This window comes from Somniosus microcephalus, chromosome 23 (genome assembly GCF_052327205.1).
Source record: "Somniosus microcephalus isolate GS21.2 chromosome 23, FLI_Smic_1.0, whole genome shotgun sequence".
NCBI lineage: Eukaryota > Metazoa > Chordata > Chondrichthyes > Squaliformes > Somniosidae > Somniosus > Somniosus microcephalus.
The window spans coordinates 21,450,907-21,471,320 of record NC_141009.1 but is presented as its reverse complement, the minus strand read 5'-3'; the positions used below and the strand labels follow the sequence as shown (position 1 = coordinate 21,471,320).

Sequence of the window (20,414 nt, the reverse complement as noted above, 5' to 3'; positions counted from 1 at the left end):
TCCCCATATCATAAGGTGCCACTAGCTGAGAGGGCAGTTGGATAGACAACCAGCTCACTAACCTTTCGCAAGGTCACTCTGAACTTAGCTGATAGGTACACGACTGTAAACTGGGTTGTCTCTCCTGCTGGTTTTCCCTACCTGAGAAAAATGGCCTCGACCCACCACCTACTCTTAGTAGCAAGACTGACATCAAAAACTCAGCACTTAGAGGATCATGCACACGGACTCATCATGCACAACTCAATGGAAGAATACACTGTACTATCACACCACCCTGCTGCACCGATACAATGCACCATCCCCGTGCCCCACTCTGCTCCATTGACACAGTGCATGAACCCACTGTTCCTCTCTGCTCCATTGACACAGTGCATGAACCCACTGTTCCTCTCTGCTCCATTGACACAGTGCATGAACCCACTGTTCCTCTCTGCTCCATTGACACAGTGCATGAACCCACTGTTCCTCTCTGCTCCATTGACACAGTGCATGAACCCACGGTTCCTCTCTGCTCCACTGACACAGTGCATGAACCCACTGTTCCTCTCTGCTCCACTGACAGTGCATGAACCCACTGTTCCTCTCTGCTCCATTGACACAGTGCATGAACCCACTGTTCCTCTCTGCTCCATTGACACAGTGCATGAACCCACGGTTCCTCTCTGCTCCACTGACACAGTGCATGAACCCACTGTTCCTCTCTGCTCCATTGACACAGTGCATGAACCCACTGTTCCTCTCTGCTCCATTGACACAGTGCATGAACCCACTGTTCCTCTCTGCTCCACTGACACAGTGCATGAACCCACTGTTCCTCTCTGCTCCATTGGCTCAATGTGCCATGCCCTCACACCACCCTACTGCATTGCCACAAAGCACCATGTCACCGTACCATCTTTCTTCATTGGGTGCCTTAAGCTACTAAATGTAATGAAAGGGAAAGTAAGTTGCATGGGAATTACATTTTGTTCAAAGTACTTCCCCTTTTTATAGAAGAAAATATTAATCTCAACAGAAATGTCTTCACTGTTTTTAACAATTGATTTTATTGCAGACATGGAGCCATTGAGGAGGGTCTCCCTCTGGTGACCAATTTTTGGGGATGACCCCTGTGCTCCCAAAAGCTGCTCCACTGTAAACAGTAAGGCCTAGAAATCCAGGTGGTTTGCGCCACCCGTTACTGCCATGAAATGACGATAAAATGGCGGCTGGTGCTCTTGCGCCAGCTGGTGGTGGGTCCCGCGGTGGCTGCCATTTTCACCAGGTCAGCGGCGCTGCCGTTGCCAGCCAGCAGCGAGAGTATTTCAATGAACTGGAGTCTGATGTCAAGCGACATGCAATGCCGGGGTTGACGCCAGCTCATCCATTTTGGAGTTCTCCGCTCGCATCGCCGCCCGCACTAAATCACGCCAGTGAGTGCTGCCGCTGAAAGGGGCTTCAGCAGCGTTAACGGCCATGAGGAGTCTGATAGGACCTAGGAGGGTGGACGCTGACAAGGGGAAAACACCTCAGGTGAACGCCGGAATTTCAAATGCCTCCTTTGCCAAGGTTCTTCTTTTAAAATTTAATTTTTTGCCCCTCAGTGGCGGGGGCGGGGTGGGAGGAGGGGGTTTTCATTTTGTGGCAGCTTTCCGGGAGGCCTACAGTGTTTGTGGGTCAGAAAATCAATGGGTGAGCTCCATTGCAACGAAATGAAGATCATCTCTGATCAGATCTCTTTGCTCTGCATTCATATCATAAACTATTTTAAAAAATCGACAAAACATCGGGTGGCAGCTACCATTTCTGGAGCAAATACGGCAACTGTTCGGGTCGCTCCTTTCTTCCCCATTCCCCTGCACGTCAAGCGGGAGAGACGACCTTTGGCCTCCGTCTGAGATTAGCGCTGCAAGGAGCGCGCTCCACGAGCAAATCACCGCCATGCCGATGTTAATGAGCAGGCAGCACCAAAATGCCGGTACTGTCAGCGCTCTTGGCTGGCGTCCGTTAGAACATAAGAACATAAGTAGTAAAAGCACGAGTAGGCCATATGGCCCCTCGAGCCTGCTCCGCCATTCAATAAGATCATGGCTGATCATCGACCTCAACTCCACTTTCCCGCCCGATCTCCATAGCCATCGATTCCCCTAGAGTCCAAAAATCTATCAATCTAACTCAGCCTTGAATATACTCAAAGGCTCAGCATTCACAGCCCTCTGGGGCAGAGAATGCCAAAGATTCACAACCCTCTGAGTGAAGGAATTCCTCCTCATCTCGGTCTTAAATGGCCGACCCCTTATCCTGAGACTATGCCCCTAGTTCTAGATACTCCAGCCAGGGGAAACAACCTCTCAGCATCTACCCTGTCAATCCCCATCAGAATCTTGTATGTTTCAATGAGATCACCTCTCATTCTTCTAAACTCCAGAGAGTATAGGCCCATTCTACACAATCTCTCATCATAGGACAGCCCTCTCATCCCAGGAATCAATCTAGTGAACCTTCGTTGCACCACCTCCAAGGCAAGTATATCCTTCCTTAGATAAGGAGACCTTGGCCGCCGATGTTATGTCCAGTGTTCCCCAATTTCTAGGCCTAAGTCTTGGAACCAGTCTAAAGGCCGCATTGGAACTGCCCAACCCGAGAAGCCATGTTACAGTCTGGAGATGCAGTATTTCCAAACAACACTTTAAATAAGATGTATTCTCCCTAAACCAGGGGTGGGGTGACAGACCTTTCAAAGCTCAAGAGCCGAGAAAAGAAAATTCCATCCTTTCACGGGACACTCTGGATCCTGGGTGAGTGACTCCAAAAACAGAACCACTCCCCCCGGCCCCTCAACCCCTGCCCAGGCAACTCTACAGAGGTCGATATATTTGTGTCAAGCACAGCACTGACGGCGCAAGATCCATGTATCAGCAGACACTACATTCCATTGCAGTCGGAGTGCCTTAAATTAAATATGTGACCAGGTGCACTAGCACGGATATTTTCAGTGTCACCTGTGGGACCTTAGGGTTTTTTTTGGTCAGTAAAGTTCCGACAACAAAATTCCAGCCATCGATTTTTTTTGCTGTTTTAATGGTTATTAGATTCCAAAAATTGCAATATTCCAGCAACTAACAATAAGGATCAAAATGTTGATACTGAAATACCGTGCCAACAGGTCAAGAGATATTCTAAAATACTCTTGCATTGAACAAGGTGCAGTCAGGCAAGCTCCGACATGCTCAGTTTCTTACCATTTCCTGAAATCTGCTTTCTGCTTTGCGCACGAACAATAACTCCGGAATCCGTGCGTCAGTCAGAACAGATCTATACTTTGATTTTACACGTTCAAGAGCAGGAAAACAAATACAGGTTCACATACATAGAAATCAGAAGGGCCGTGTGCTTGATGTTTGGCCACTTCTTCCTTGGCACAGCTCAATGGCAACATTTTTAAAACACTCAGACACAATGGTCCGGATTTTCCGACCCCCATGGGTACGTACAAGGTCTGTATGCACCCGTAGGGGCCGCGCAATTGCCGGTTTCAGGCGTGTGGAGCGCATGCGCTGAAAACCGGCACTTGCGATCTTGACAGATCATCCGCCCGCCCGGGAAAAGTGCCTCTGCGGGTGGAGAGTTCTGCTTTTTGCACAACTTCCGCCCGCTGAAAGGCCACAGAATTCTTACGCCTGGTGAAAGCATGCATAAGACCCACATTTACAAGCTTAAGAGTGTTAAAAAATAGAAAAATAAAATGTTATAACTCATTTATAAATTAAATATACACTTCGAAACGATAAGTTTATTTTTAGCCCCGTAAAAACATTACATTTTTTTTTGAAAAAATTAAATTTTTGTTTAAAATGTTTAATTAAATGGAATTTTAATAAATTTTAATGCTTTAGTGTGTTTTTAAATGTGATCCCCACTCATACTTTTGACTATGCGTACAGACCTGTCAAAAGTATGAAGGGAGATTCCCTTCTTTGATTGGTTTGCCTGGCCCATGTGATCCCAGGGACGCTTGCGAACCGCCTGCGCCCCGGGATACCTGGGCCTCTGCGCATTTCCAAGAGGAGAAGCCCAGGAACGGAAACCTCGGGATCCAAGGAACCAGCAGGTAGGTTCGTAGATTTTTCTTTCTGATCGGAGGCATCCGCCCGCAGGAACCCTCCAATCGGAAATTCAGGGCCATTCTAGACCGGTCTGCTTATTTAAGGAAGGATATACTTGCATTGGAGGCAGTTCAGAGAAGGTTCACGAGGTTGATTCCGGAGATGAAAGGGGTTGTCTTATGAAGAAAGGTTGAGCAGGTTGGGCCTATACTCATTGGAGTTTAGAAGAATGAGAGGGAATCTTATTGAAACATATAAGATTCTGAAGGGGCTTGACAGGATAGATGCAGAGAGGATGTATCCCCTCGTGGGGAAATCTAGAACTAGGGGGCATAATTTCAGAATAAGGGGGCACCCATTTAAATCGGAAATAAGGAGAAATTTCTTATCTCAGAGGGTCATCAATCTTTGGAATTCCCTTCCCAGAGAGCTGTGGAGGCTGAGTCATTGAATATATTTAAGGTGGAGATAGACAGATTTTTGAATGGAAAGGGAGTCAAGGGTTATGGGGAGGGGGCAGGGAAGTGGAGTTGAGGTCAAGATCAGATCAGCCATGATCTTATTGAATGGCGGAGCAGGCTCGAGGGGCCAAATGACCTACTCCTGCTCCTACATCTTATGTTCTTATTGTTCTTATAAAGGAGAGACCTCAGCTCAGCATCAATTAAGACACTCACTGGGTTCACCCTATGTCATTTGACCCCATTTAGCATCTCATCCCTATTTCAAGGAGAACTCACTCTTACATCACACCAGAGCAAGGCATTAGCAGTTCATATCTTGCTGGGGTTTTTTTCAATTAAAAGTCCATACATTATTCTATGGCATGTTTCATTTCATTCCCCTCACAAAATCCAATTAAACATCACTTGGCATCTCAGAAAATTTCAGGGTTTCTCCATTATTAAGCCAGAAACGCCACAGACCTTTATCAGCAGCAAGTCAAATGTATCGAAGCTAAGTCACCTTGATTTTAATCCACAGCAAAGTCTCCAGGCTTAACTCATTGTCTTGCTGCTGCTCTTCTCTTGGTCATGCTGCCCCCTCACCACATTGCCTACTCCTCCCCACTCTACAGAAAATGCCACTGGTGCCACTCCCCATTAAGCCCCGCTCTCTGCTAAGCACCCATCCTGGCCCCCCTTGAAAACTCCGCCCTCACAGAAATTGGTGCTTCCCTTTCCCTGAGTGCAGCAGCTGTGACAGCTGCGATTGCCAAATTACAGAGCAGCACCACTTTCAAACCAGGTTGAAAAGTCAAAGAGCCGCACTTGAGCAAGAAGAGCCAGATGGTGTCCATCGCGGTCCTAGATTTTCCTTCCCCTTTAAGTTAAGTTGCTGGTAAACTGACAAGCAAATAAGACAATCATATACAGATTGCCATTAACTGCACATTAACCATCACAGACAAGGCAATCCCACCCTTTCCACTGAACATTAATTTGTGGGGTGTGGCCAAAATGTAAGAAGGTTTGTACATTGTGTTGTGTACTAGGAATCTGCACAAACTGACCACCTCAATCTTTGCCATTATAAAATTGTTCTACTGTGTGACCTTCTTCAATTGTGTTTTTACCGGAGCTTTTGTGATGGACATTTTAACGAGAATTTGGGTCAAACAAAAAATAATTACTCTCAATGTCATTTAAAAGGAGCCACTTTCACATATAAAATCCAACTGAAACAGGGACACAACGACCTACACAGCCACTTCAGCTTGTGTAGCAACAAGAACTTCCTGAACCACTTCACCCGCTCTCACCAACTGGTTTGTTTTGTTCAAGGTTCTCAGTTTGGAAAGAGCGTTTGTAATTCAAACCACTGCAGTGAATGGAAACACGACGCCAACAGACAAAAGTAGTCGTTTTATGGAGTAGACTTTGTCTACATACTTTGTGGTTCTGCTTTGAAAGGTGGCATTGAGTATTCGTAGTTTGGTGCAAAAATTATGGGTAAGTTATTATGAGAACTTCTTAAACAAAAGTTTTAATTCATTCACTTTTTAGCTAGCCAGTTTTGTTCGTTTTAATACCTTTGGTCACTTTTGTATATTCAATTACAAGCCAAACATATAGATATACAATACAGGAAATACAATTGCTCAACAAAGAAACTGCGCAATGAGAGACGGACCAAATCAATTACCCTACTTTGAAACATAAACCATAATAAAAGAAAAACAAAAACTGCACACAATACTGCATGTATTTGATTAAAGAGAAGATGGCGCTAAGTACACTGACTTAACTTGGAAAGTCGGATTCTAGTTACTCAGTGTCAAGTGGTGGCAGCATTTTCAAATGGCTGTTACTGATCAGCCTCATACATGAAAAAGAACTGCTCTTGCATGTGATTGCCTAATATCCCCGTGCAGTCTTTAAACTTCACCAAAGTTGGTGATTATATGTTGGTGTCCTTTGACAGGCTTACAGCTCACATTTCCTGAAAAACATTCCTTCAACCGTGTACCAACATTTTACTCATCCAAGGCTTCAGAAACAGCCAAAAGTCAAAAGGCAGAATCAGACCCTAATAATTGTGCCTGCACTATATAACATTTAAGCTGCATCAGTACTTATTAATACACTTCACATTTGGCTCCCATAATCTTGTCATTTTCTCCACAGTATCAGGTTCCATATTAACTGACCACACTTTCAACTGAGAGGCTTCTTTTAATCAACGGTGCTGAATTTTTCTGGCTGATCTTAATAGTGTCTCGGTCGTGTTCTTTTTCCTGGACCCACCACTTCCTTGCAGGATAGCCTCAAAATGTAGAAACTGGCCAGTCTAGGATATCAGACAAACCTGCAATGTATTAAAACTGGCTCGTCCAGGATGTTTACCATCCCCAGTTGACTTAAAGCAGCTATGGGTGTTCCCTTGACAAAAGTTACCTCATTATTTAACAAGGCCAAACGAAGGAGAGACTCGTCCTCACCTCTCCTGAACAGTAAACCGTGTTGGGGAAATTTTGTGGCTCCCATTATGTGTGTAATGCAACAAATGTAATATCTTTAATTGCATTTTTTTTCCCTGCTGCAAGTTGACAGGGTAAATTGTGACTCAAGCATCCTCCCACTTTCGCACCATTAAGAGCTTGGTCTGATTCAATTCTCTTCCCTTCTCCCCGCCTCCCGTGGTTTTCGGTGAGTCTGAAGCAAAAACTAACTAATAAGTGCTGTTTCTGGCCGACAACTTGCTCGACGCTTATTTCACAAAGAATTTATTCAGCATTTATTGTAACAAAATACGGCAGGTTGAAGTTATGTACAACTACAATACCTTAAATGAGGGAGTGGTCCCAACCTGTGTAATTCCAGGCAAGTGCACAGACAGTCAGTGACATTACTCCAAACAAAACACATGCAGCAACTTCTAATTGCTCAGCAAACGTCACCAGCCTGCCCCTTGTGCACCACCTTGCCGGCTAACTCGGGGGCTGATCAGCAGCAAATTGGTTTGGGAGCAAGGTAGAGAAAGAAGCCGAAAGTAAAGAGCGAAGGGCGAACACAGAGGATGGCGAAAGAAAGGAGGAGTGAGAGAAAGAAGAAACACACGGAGGAAAACAGCAATGAATGGAAACAAGAAACAGCAGGAAATAAATAAGTATCCCAGTATAAACCTACATCTTAGAAAATCTTGCATGCACTTTAGTGCAAACACACTAAACGTATGGTAATGGTTAAATTTATTCCCACAGGCTTTGTTTAGAATGTTTGTATGCATGGCGGAATAGAACATAAGAACATAAGAAACAGGAGCAGAAGTAGATCACTCGGCCCTTCGAGCCTGCTGCTCTTCTATCTCAACTCTACCTTCCCGTAGTAGCCCCATATCCCTGATTCCCATAGTATCCAAAAATCTATCGCTCTCTGTCTTGAATATATTCAATGACTGAGCCTCCACAGCCCTCTGGGGGAGAGAATTCCAAAGATTCACCGCCCTCTGAGTGAAGAAATTTCTCCTCATCTGAGTCCTAAATGGCCGACCCCTTATTCTGAGACTGTGACCCCTGGTTCTGGACTCCCCAGCCAGGGGAAACATCCTCCCTGCATCTGCCCTGTCAAGCCCTTTAAAAATGTTATGTTTCAATGAGATCACCTCTCATTCTTCTAAACTCTAGGGAATATAGACCTAGTCTACTCAATCTCCCCTCATAGGAAAATTCCCCCATCCCAGGGATCAGTCTGGTGAACCTTCGTTGCACTCTCTCTAAGGCAAGTATATCCTTCCTTAGGTAAGGAGACCAAAACTGTACAATTAGAATACAAGTAGGAAATGCAGAATAGGGGCCTTTAGGGAAGAGTGACCATAGTATGATAGAATTTTATATTAAGTTCAAAAGTGATTTAGTTAAATCCGAAACTAGGGTCTTAAATCTAAACAAAGCAAACTACGTAGGTATGAGGCGTGAGTTGACTAAGGTAGATTGGGAAACTACATTAAAAGGTATGACAGTAGACAAGCAATGACTAACATTTAAAGAATTAATACATAATTTACAACAAATATACATTCCTTTAAGGCACAAAAACCCCACAGGAAAAGCGGTCCAACCGTGGCTAACAAGAGAAGTTAAAGATAGTATTAGATCAAAGGAAAAGGCTGATAATGTTGCCAAAAAGAGGAGTAAGCCTGAGGATTGGGAGAATTTTAGAATTCAGCAAAGGAGGACCAAGAAATTGATAAAGAAAGGGAAAATAGAATGAGAGTAAACTAGCGAGAGACATAAAAACAGACTGTAAAAGCTTCTATTGGTATGTAAAAAAGAAAAGATTAGTGAAAGTAAATGTGGGTCCCTTGCAGGCTGAGACAGGGGAAATTATAATGGGGAATAAGGAAATGGCAGAGAAATTAAACAAATACTTTGTGTCTGTCTTCACTGAAGGAGACCCTTGGTTCTCCAGAAATAGTGGAGAACCAAGGGTCTAGCAAGAATGAAGACCTGAAAGAAAATAGTATTAGAAAAAAATAGTACTGAAGAAATGAATGGGACTGAAAGCCGATAAATCCCCTGGACCTGATGGCCCACATCCTAGGGTTTTGAAAGAAGTGGCTATAGAGATAGTGGATGCATTGGTTGTCATCTTCCAAATTTCCATAGATTCTAGAATGGTTCCTGCAGATTGGAAGGTAGCAAATATAACCCCACTATTTAAGAAAGGAGGGAGAGAGAAAATGGGGAACTACAGACCAGTTAGCCTGACATCAGTAGCAGGGAAAATGCTAGAATCTACTATTAAGGACATGGTAACAGGGCACTTAGAAAATAATAATAGGATTGGGCAGAGTCAACACGGATTTATGAAAGGGAAATCATGTTTGACGAATCTGTTCGAGTTTTTTGAGGTTGTAACTAGCAGAATAGATAAGGGGGAACCAGTGGCTGTGGTGTATTTGGATTTTCAGAAGGCATTCGATTAGGTGCCACACAAGAGATTATTAAACAAAATTAGGGCTCATGGGATTGGGGGTAATATACTAGCATGGATTGAGGATTGGTTAATGGACAGAAAATAGAGAGTAGGAATAAATGGGTCATTTTCGGGTTGGCAGGCTGTAACTAGTGGGGTACCGCAAGGATCAGTGCTTGGGCCTCAGCTATTCACAATCTATATCAATGATTTGGATGAGGGGACCAAATGTAATATATCCAAGTTTGCTGATGAATCAAAGCTAGGTGGGAATGTAAGTTGTGAGGAAGATGCAAAGAGGCTTCAAGGGGATATAGAATAGGCTAAGTGAGTGGGCAAGATGGAATATAATGTGGCGAAATGTGAAGTTATCCACTTTGGTAGGAAAAATAGAAAAGCAGAGTATTTTTTTTTTAAATGGTGAGAGATTGGGAAATGTTGGTGTTCAGAGGGACCTGGGTGCCCTTGTACACGAATCACTAAACGTTAACATGCAGGTACAGCAAGCAATTAGGAAAGCAAACGGTATGTTGGCCTTTATTACAAGAGGATTTGAGTATAAGAGTAAAGACGTCTTACTGCAATTATATAGGGCCCTGGTGAGACCACACCTGGAGTATTGTGTACAGTTTTGGTCTCCTTACCTAAGGAAGGATATACTTACCATAGAGGGAGTGCAACAAAGGTTCACCAGACTGATTCCTGGGATGAGGGGATTGTTCTATGAGGAGAGATTGAGTAGACTGGGCCTATATTCTCTAGACTTTAGAAGAATGAGAGGTGATCTCATTGAAACATACAAAATTCTTACAGGGCTTGACAGGGTAGATGCAGGGAGGATGTTTCCCCTGGCTGGGGAGTCTAGAACCAGGGGTCACAGTCTCAGAATAAGGGGTCGGCCATTTAGGGCTGAGATGAGGAGAAATGTCTTCACTGAGGGTTGTGAATCTTTGGAATTCTCTACCCCAGAGGGCTGTGGAAGCTTAGTTGTTGAGTATATTTAAGACAGAGATCGATAGATTTTTGGATATTATGGGAATCATGGGATATGGAGAGAGTGCAGGAAAGTGGAGTTGAGGTAGAAGATCAGACATGATCTTATTGAATGGCGGAGCAGGCTCGAGGGGCTGAATGGCCTACTCCTGCTCCTATTTCTTATGTTCTTAAAAATACACATGAAAAACTTGCCATATGGGAAAGGTCTGATCAGGATTTGGGAGTTTGGAGGTGTAATGAAGATACTGAAAATAAATGAAATTACCCCACTATGAAACATAAACCATAACAAAATCAAAGAATAGCATGTGATGGAAATTGCACTCACAGTATCTAATTATAGATGAGACGGTGCTTAATAGAATGAGACATCTGCTGCGTGCTCTGCCTCAGAATGGACTTGGAAAGTTTGTTGAAATTTTCAGTTGTATTCCAATTGTCCCCGCATCAGGTGCTTGGGTATGATAGTACTGTACTGTGGTCATTGTACTGGACTAGCAAACCAGGAGTCAAGTGTTCAGATCCCAGCACGGTAAATCATGAAATGGAACTCAATAAGTCTGGTAATTAAAATATAACCATGGACGCTGCCAGATTAGCAGGTTCACTAATGTCCTTCAGAGAAGGGAACTTTGTACCCCTTACCTGCTCTGGCCTACATGCAACACCAGTCCCAGACTGTTGTGTATGTACCTTTAAGGGAATAGCTGGTCTTAGACTGCAGTACTAGCAGTGACCACCCCTGTATAAAAGGCCCTAGCAGGCTTCTGTAGTTTCAGTTTCAAGCTGCCTCTTGTTCAGTAAAGTACCTGTTAAACTGTTCTCCCGAAGTCCGTGTATTATTGAGGCGCGGACTTTACAGTGGCGACGAGTAAGTTCGAACTCACCTGCAGTGTGACATCATCTCACGGGAATCTCGCCTGAAAGGAAGGTCCTGGAAGGTCGTAGTCTGAGCAACGGGCGTCGACCGAGGGCAACCGCCCAAAGAATCCATCGGTGTTTGAAGAATTGCGGGAGAGACTGTGGTTCCAGCAAATCGTGCTGGTAGCAGGTAGCGCGCTGACCCTTCCGGACTGCGGCGGGCTTAAGCTCGATCGAGCAGCTCTACAAATCGGGCCGCCCAGCGTCGCCGGGAAAAGAAAACAAGAGAGAGAGGGTGGAGCGCACAGGGCACGGTCGGTGCTCGAGAACAGGACAGCGGAGAGAAACTAAACGGGGGGGGGGGGAAGGAAAGCGAGACGCGCCGAAGCTGCGGGTCGCCGACATTACCCCATAGAACACTAGGAGCAGCGTGGCAGTAAGGGGAAGAAGCAAAAGCGCAGGAGGCGCCATTTTATCCCGTTGGGGAAGAAGCAAAAGCGCGGGAGGCGCCATTTTATTCCATTGGGGAAGAAGCAAAAGCGCGGGAGGCGCCATTTTAAATCGCCCAAGATGCCGAAGAGTGGCAGTATCACTGCTTTTGACAATGAGGTAGAAGACTGGACCACGTATGTGGAAAGAATTGAAGTGTACTGCAAGGCAAATGAGGTGGCTGATGGAAAGAGGGCGTCGGTATTATTAAATCTGATGGGTGCGAGTACGTACGGCCTATTGCGGAATTTAATTACCCCAGCTAAACCAATGGAGAAAAGTTTTGAGGAGATTGTTCATATCTTACAGGAACATCTAAGCCCTACACCACTGCTGATAGCAGAAAGATTCAAGTTCCATAAAAGAAACCAGCACAAAGATGAGAGCAATGCTGACTATCTTACGGAACTACGCAAGTTATCGAAGCACTGCCAGTTCGGAGCAGGACTGGCAGACACCTTACGGGATAAGTTTGTCTGCGGGCTCCAGAGTGAAGGAACCCAGAAACGACTACTTTCAAAAAAGGACCTGACGCTAGAACAGGCTTTCAGCGTGGCAGTATCCTACGAAGCAGCAGCACGGGGAGCTGCGGAAATACAACAGAAACCACAAGAATACAGCACTAACGAAATGGCGTATGGAGCCGAAAAGTGCTATCGCTGCGGCAGAACAACCCATGAGCAGAAGGACTGCTGGTTTAAAGACAAAATATGCATGCAATGCGGGAAAATGGGACATATAGCAAGAGTCTGCAGGTCGGGAAAGAAGACCAACATGACAAAAACTACTAAGGAACAGTACAGGAAAGTAAAGAAACTGACAGATAGTAGTTCAGAAGATCAGGAGAGTGATAAGGACTCCGGGAGCAGGCGACTAAGTTGTTTAAAGTTACACAACGTGATCGCAAAAGAAGATCACCGAACCATTTGGGTCACCCTCATGATAGCAGGGTCCCCAGTGAAGATGGAATTGGACACAGGATCAGCCCCAACTGTCATGAATCGACGAGACTATGAGTGGCTATTCTCACACATACCCTTAAAGGACACGTCCATTGTATTGAAGACATACACGGGGCAAAAGGTCTACCCCAGAGGAAAAATAAGGGTGCCAGTTGAATATAACGGAAAGGAAACACAGAAACTATACATGTATATACTACGAGATGGAGGACCACCATTATTGGGACGTGAATGGATCCGAAGACTACAATTGGATTGGCATTCCATTCTGGCACTAACTGTGACTGACAAAAAAGATGATGACGTCGCACCTGGACATCTGTCACAAATTCTATTTGACGCGGAAGAGGTGTTTCAACAAGGACTTGGGACTCTAAAAGGAGTAAAGGCAACCATAAAGATTGAGGATAACGCAACCCCAACATTTTTCAAGGCCAGACCGGTGCCATACGCGATACGCCCAGCTGTGGAAGCTGAACTGGAGAGTCTGGAGCGTTCGGGGGTGCTGTCTAAGGTGGACTGGAGCGAGTGGGCCACACCCATCGTTCCTGTAATGAAGAAAGCATTGAGCAGCACGTCTGGGGAGCCAAGGAAGGTTCGCATCTGTGGGGACTTCAAGGTGACTGTGAACCCAGTCCTGCACACAGTACAGTATCCGCTTCCGCGGATAGAAGATATTTTCGCCTCACTATCTGGAGGGAAACGTTTTACAAAGATTGACCTGGCTCAAGCGTATCTACAAATGGAGGTGGAAGAAGCATCTAGGAAATACCTCACGATAAACACTCACAAAGGCCTTTACCAGTACAATCGACTGGTATTTGGGGTAGCATCGGCCCCGGCTATGTGGCAGAGGGCAATGGAACAAGTCCTGCAAGGGATCCCGGGGACCCAGTGTTATTTGGACGACATCCTGGTTACGGGCGAAAATGACAATGAACACCTTGCCAACCTGGAACAGGTGCTCACGAGATTGCAGGAATATGGGCTACGAGCCAACCGTCCCAAATGCGAGTTCTTCAGGAGACAAATCTCGTATTGTGGCCACATGATTGATGAGGAAGGGTTGCATAAGTCGCCGGACAAGATTGAGGCTGTAGTCAAGGCTCCAGCACCAGAAAATGTGTCGCAACTGAGGTCGTTCCTCGGGTTGGTGAACTACTACCATAAGTTCTTGCCGAATTTATCTACAATTCTGCACCCACTGAACGCCCTCCTTCAAACTGGTGTAACATGGAAATGGAGTGATGAGTGTAAGCGTGCCTTTCAGGAATGTAAATGCCAAATCACTTCAAAAGAAGTATTGGCCCACTACAACCCAACGCTACCGATTCGGTTGGCATGTGATGCGTCACCTTACGGCATTGGAGCGGTGCTGTCACACAAATTCCGTGATGGTTCAGAGAGGCCAATAGCCTTTGCATCGCGCTCGCTAACCTCAGCCGAGCGTAACTACGCCCAGATTGACAGGGAGGCCCTCAGCCTGGTGTGGGGGGAGAAGAAGTTCAATCACTATCTGCACGGGCAGAAATTCACCCTACTGACTGATCATCAACCCCTGGTCTCAATTTTTAACCCAAAGAAGGGCGTTCCGGTGATGACGGCGCAAAGGCTGCAAAGATGGTCACTTTTTCTAGGGGCACATCAGTATGACATAGAGTACAAAGGTACGAAACAACATGGAAACGCTGATGGGCTGTCGCGCCTACCGTTGCCTACAGCGGAAGAAGCACCTGCAGTGGACCCGGTGGAGATATTCCATGCGACCATAGTCGAATGTTTGCCTGTTACAAACGCAAGTATTGAGAAGGAAACCCGAAATGACCCGACACTCTCTCGGGTCTATGATTTGACGGTGAAGGGATGGCCAGCATATGGCGACTCACTGTTGCCAGCATTCTCGCCAAGGAGGGAACAGCTGTCAGTGTGCCGGGGAACCTTGATGTGTGGATCCCGAGTGGTAATTCCACCCAAGTTGAGAGATAGAGTATTCAATGAGCTTCACGAGGGTCATCTGGGAGGGGTAAAAATGAAGAGCCTAGCCAGGGCGTTTGTGTGGTGGCCGGGAATCGATAAAGAAATCGAGGATATGACCAAGAGATGCACAGGATGCCAGAAGGTCCAAAACGCTCCACCACAGGCCCTGCTACATCCATGGGAGTGGCCCTCATCTCCATGGCAACGGGTACACATTGATTTCGCTGGTCCATTTATGGACTCAATGTTTCTAATCGCTGTGGACGCCCATTCGAAATGGCCAGAGGTCATTAAAATGTCCTCCACCACCACGGAGAAAACTATTGCAGTCCTAAGGACCATCTTCGCCAGGAATGGGTTGCCAGAACAGATCTGTTCCGACAATGGCCCACAGTTTGTGTCTGAGGATTTCCGGAGGTTCCTGAAGAATAATGGGGTGAAACATTACACATCTGCCCCATATCATCCAGCCACAAATGGATTGGCTGAGAGGTTTGTTCAGACCTTTAAAAAGGCCATAAAGGCAATGTATAATGACGACATACCACTGCAACACAAGGTGGATAACTTCCTGTTTGCTTACCGGAATGCGACACATGCAGTAACCAACCAAACTCCAGCCGTACTGTTTTTCAACCGGAGACTAAGATGTCGCTTGGATTTGCTCAAACCAAACATAAGACGAGATGTTGAGGATAAGCAGTTCCAGCACATAAATGAGAAGCCAACCAGGAGCTTCAAGATAGGGCAACCAGTCTTGGCCCGCGATTACCGAACAGAAAAATGGCAGCCAGGCACGATATGCACACAGCAGGGACCACTAATGTACACAGTGGACGTTGGAGAGAGCATCGTGAGACGCCATGCTGACCAGATTCTAGAGTCACAGGAACAAGCCAAACCTGTACCACAAGCATGTGCACCTGGTAATGAGCCCGAAGTACAGATTGCGTCTACCTCAGAAGCAGGGGTATTGGAAGCTGACGAACCAACCAATGACAATGAGCCAGAATTGACTCCACCGCCAGAACAGGATACTTGAGAAAGGCGCTATCCAGTCTGGATCAGGAAGCCTCCTCAAAGACTGAACTTATAAATGACTATTTCAGTTGATGTATATATTACTGAGAAAATTGTAATTGTAATTAGTTATTATTTAGTTGTTAAATGAATGTTATGTACTGTTTATCTAAAAGGGGAGGAATTGTTGTGTATGTACCTTTAAGGGAATAACTGGTCTTAGACTGCAGTACCGGCAGTGACCGCCCCTGTATAAAAGGCCCTAGCAGGCTTCTGTAGTTTCAGTTTCAAGCTGCCTCTTGTTCAGTAAAGTACCTGTTAAACTGTTCTCCCAAAGTCCGTGTATTATTGAGGCGTGGACTTTACACAGACTACGTGATTAACTCCCGCCATTCGGCTGAGACGTTAAACCGAGGCCCCGTCTGCTCTCTCAGGTGGACGTAAAGGATCCCATGGCACTATTTTTAAAGAAGAGCAGGGGAGTGCTCCTCGGTGACCTGGCCAATATTTATCCCTCAATCAACATCACTAAAACAGATTATCTGTTCATTATCGCATTGCTGTTTGTGGGAGCTTGCTGTGTGCAAATTGGCTGCTGCATTTCCTAGTGACTACACTTCAAAAAGTACTTCATTGGCTGTAAAGCGCTTTGGGATGTCCTAAGGTCGTGAAAAGCGCTATATAAATGCAAGACTTTCTTTCATTCTTTCTTTGTTTCTTAGTGCTGTCTGAAGTAGACTAGCAAGCCATTCAGCTATAAAAGTAATCACTTCAGGGCAACTAGGGATGGGCAATAAGTACAGCTTCGCAAGAACAGACTGAAAAAAGAGACTACATTTTCTAGTCACATGATCAGCGAGCTTTTAGCCAGCGCGGTTTCTCTGTATGTTTAACACACCTATGCAAGCTTCAAACTTCATCAACACCGATGACAACCTCTAATTCTTCTGTTTTTATTTAGCGATTTTTTTTTTTCCCACTTCCAAGATTATGGCCCGTATTTTCCGATGCCTACGGGTGTGTTCGAGCTGTGTACGCACCCGTAGGGACCTCGCAAGTGCCGGTTTCAGGCATGTGAATCGCATGCGCTGAAAACCGGCATTTCCGAGATCCTCCGCCTGCCCTGGAGAAGGGCCTCTGCGGGCAGAGCGTTCCGCTTTCTGCAGAACCTCTGCCCACTGAAAACCTTTAAAAATCTTACACCTGGTAAAAGCAGACGTAAGGCTGGCTTTTACCAGCATAAGAGTTTTTTAAAGTTTTTTTTTTAATTTCACTTATTTATAATATAAAAAATACTTTTTAAAAAAGGTAAGTTTATTTTTAGCCCTGTAAAAAACATTACATTTTTGTTTAAAATATTTAATTTAACGTAATTTTAACTAAGTTTAAAAACGTGAATTAAAAAAAAATGTATTTAATGTTTTGATGTGTTTTTGGAGTGATCTCCATTCATACTTTTGACGGGTCTAAGCTGTCAAAAGTATGAAGGGAGATTCCCTTCTCCCATTGGTTCCCCATGGCCCACATGATCCCAGGGACGCTTGCGAACTGCCTGCGCCCCTGGGATACCTGGGCCCTGCGCATTTCCTAGTGGAGAGGCCCAGGAGCGGAAATGTCCAGACCTCCGGAGCCCTCAGGTAAGGGCACGCAGGACGCCTCAGATCAGAAAATACGGGCCTGTATCTCAATAGCCTTAGGCATTACAGAGTATGCAATTTTATAGTTACTTTTTATGTTCCGGAGATATGATTTTCAGAGGTTTCAACCAAAGGATCTTCAGATGCAGCTACACCAACATGTGGATTGTTGATAAGTTACCTGGGCTTTCAACAGTTGTAACATCAATAATATTTAAGATATCAGCCCCCTTGACATCTCGGATACGTCTACTTTAAAGGGGTTAGAAAGGTTTTCCGCTATCACACATCTACAATATAGAAGATAAATTCAAGGGCGATAGCATGTCAGCTGCTACATTAGCATTTTGATATACTCATGCCATTACAAGTAGGCAGAAGTTTGAGGTGTCCCAACAGATCTTATTACAAATATGTTATATACTCATTCTAATTTAGCATCCTTAAATGGTGATCGCTGTAATCTCCTTGACATTCTTCCAAGGAGCAAAATAAGGAGTCCTACCCCATCTCTACAGGCAGGAAAGAGCTTTATTTTATACAAGGACATGAACTTCAAGACCCTTAACATCCACCTATCCATTATACTTGAGTTAAAGCTGTAATTATTCAAAATCCTTACACATACTGCACCGTAGGTCGACCGACTTATGATACAAGGTGAAGCAACAACTGAGAAACAGCAACACACTACGATAGCTGTGTACGATACACCTACACATATTACTCCAATTCTCTGTTTAAATTGTATGCTCGGTTTTATTTAAGCAAAATGGTTACAAAGACCAAAAAGGAGATTTAAAAAATACTGCACAACAGTTATCATACATCACTTAATAAAAGGACTTGCTTCAGAAAAAGAACTTGGTGGAGAATTCAGGTTTATAAAATGTAGGATTTTATTCTGCCTTCCTAGCCTCTACCTTTCATTCAGCCAAATATTCTTGACCTATGAATATTTTTACACTAATACAAATCTAAATGTACTAATGTCAAAAAAGGCTTTCATGTCAAAAATAGGTTACATTTTGTTCTGACAATTTATGGTGCTAAAGTTAAATCTGCTTCGAAGTAAACTTCAACTTGTTCATTCATTCCTGTATTAAATAATTACGCGTCATTTCCTGAAATATCCTATCGTTGAAAAGTTAGAAACTTTCCATCCCATCACATGAACCCACCTCTATACACAGGTCACAGTAAGGCAGGTATGGGGGCTGAGAATGGTTTTATCTACGGCTTGTCAAAGCCAACTATCATGGCTGGCTGACCCCAAAGCATTTAGAACTGTATTTTCTCTCAATAACTCCCTTTTGAGTGAACGTATAATCTTTTTTTGAGTCACGTGTGATCCACTAACAAAATGGCATCATTTATCATTTTCATCCGTGATGAGAATGCCAAAAATAAAATCAATCACAACACAGCTTCTCGAGCAGTTAGCGAGCCACGTAACCAATAGAAACGGCAAAAAGTTTGTAACGCTCCTGTGGAGTACACAATACTTTGCAAAGTGACTGAGCATAAATTGAGAAACGCCCAAATTTACTTACAAGACCTTGCATGTAGCCACAACCGTTTGGTTTATTGAAATGTGTCACACAGTAACTTATCGCCTCTTTGAGCATGTTGAATTGTTTCAATGCGTCAATGCCACACTGCCAGAAGTAAGAATTCCATTTGAAGCACAAAAGAGGTGCCTGGTGGGTTAATGTCTGGATAGAAAACCTTGATCTGAAATTAAGTGGATTGTTCATTTCTGAAGTGAACAATAATTAAGGGAGAAACATAAACTTTTTGCTAAAATTCCCAGCAAGCTATATTAAAACATTCCCTTTCTTATAAATCGAGTCAATATCAGACTCAGTTTTTATCTAATTGGAATCCAGAAATGAACTGCCAGTCTTCTCTTTGTATTTCAACTGGAATTCTTCGATATAATAAAAAAGTAGCTTTGAAGAATGGAAGCAACTGTACATTATTAAGAGACGATCTTCTCGATAGTCAAATTCTACTATTGCTCCAGGATTAACGTAGAGAAGCTGTAGCTAAAGTTAGCAGGGTGTTGGGATGTATTCATAGAACACAATCTATATGAATTTAAGGGGAAGCTAGATAAGCATGGGGGGAAGAAGCGAATAGAAGATTATGCCGATAGAGTTAGACGAGGAAGGATGGGAGGAGGCTCGCGTGGAGCATAATCACCGGCATGGACTGGTTGGGCCGAATGGCCTGTTCCTGTGCTGTATATTCTATGTAATTCTATCCTGCAAGAACAACCCTTGAATCCTTTTCTCTATGGCAAACTGCCACTTTAAACCCCTTTCCCTTTCCCCTTCCAGCCTCACCTCCAGCACCAAGTGTGAGGAGCTTAAGGATTTCTTCACCTCAAAGGCGGAGACTATCTGCAGGATGTCCTCAGCTGCCCTTTTCTCTTCTCCTCCCCATCTGGCATTGTCGTGGATGAGTCTGAATTCATATTGGGAAGACCAAACTCCCTGATATAAATGCCACACCCATTTCCCCATTTCCCCCCATGGCCGCTCGCTCAGTTTGAATCACACTGCATGCAATCTCACCATTTTGTTCATCTGAGAGCTAAACTTCAAACTCTCCATCGTATGCATTACCAAGACCACTTACTTCAGCCTCTGCAACATTCCCCAGCTCTGCCTCAAACTTAATTCCAAACCTTTGTCACCTCTGAACTCAACTTCTCTAAAACCTATTTGCTGACCTCCTGAACTACATCCTCCATAAACTCCAAATCATCTAAAGCTCTGCTGCTGTTACCCTCTCCGATGTCAAGTCCCACTTACCTATCACTCCCTCCCTCGCTGACCTACACTGACTCCCTGTCTCCTAAATTCCTCCAATGCCTTGTTCTATATTTCCTCTGTAATTTTCTCCGGTCTTAGATCCCTCTTGTATCCTCTGACTCGGGCCTCTTGTACGTCTTTCTGCCCC

At 44.5% G+C, this 20,414-nt stretch overlaps 1 protein-coding gene across 3 annotated transcripts in view; it reads right to left on the bottom strand.

Moving 5' to 3' along the window:
• garnl3 (GTPase activating Rap/RanGAP domain like 3) overlaps window positions 1-20,414 on the bottom strand; it is a 484,279-nt gene that overhangs the window by 458,071 nt on the left and 5,794 nt on the right. The gene's annotated exons all lie outside the window — the stretch shown is intronic.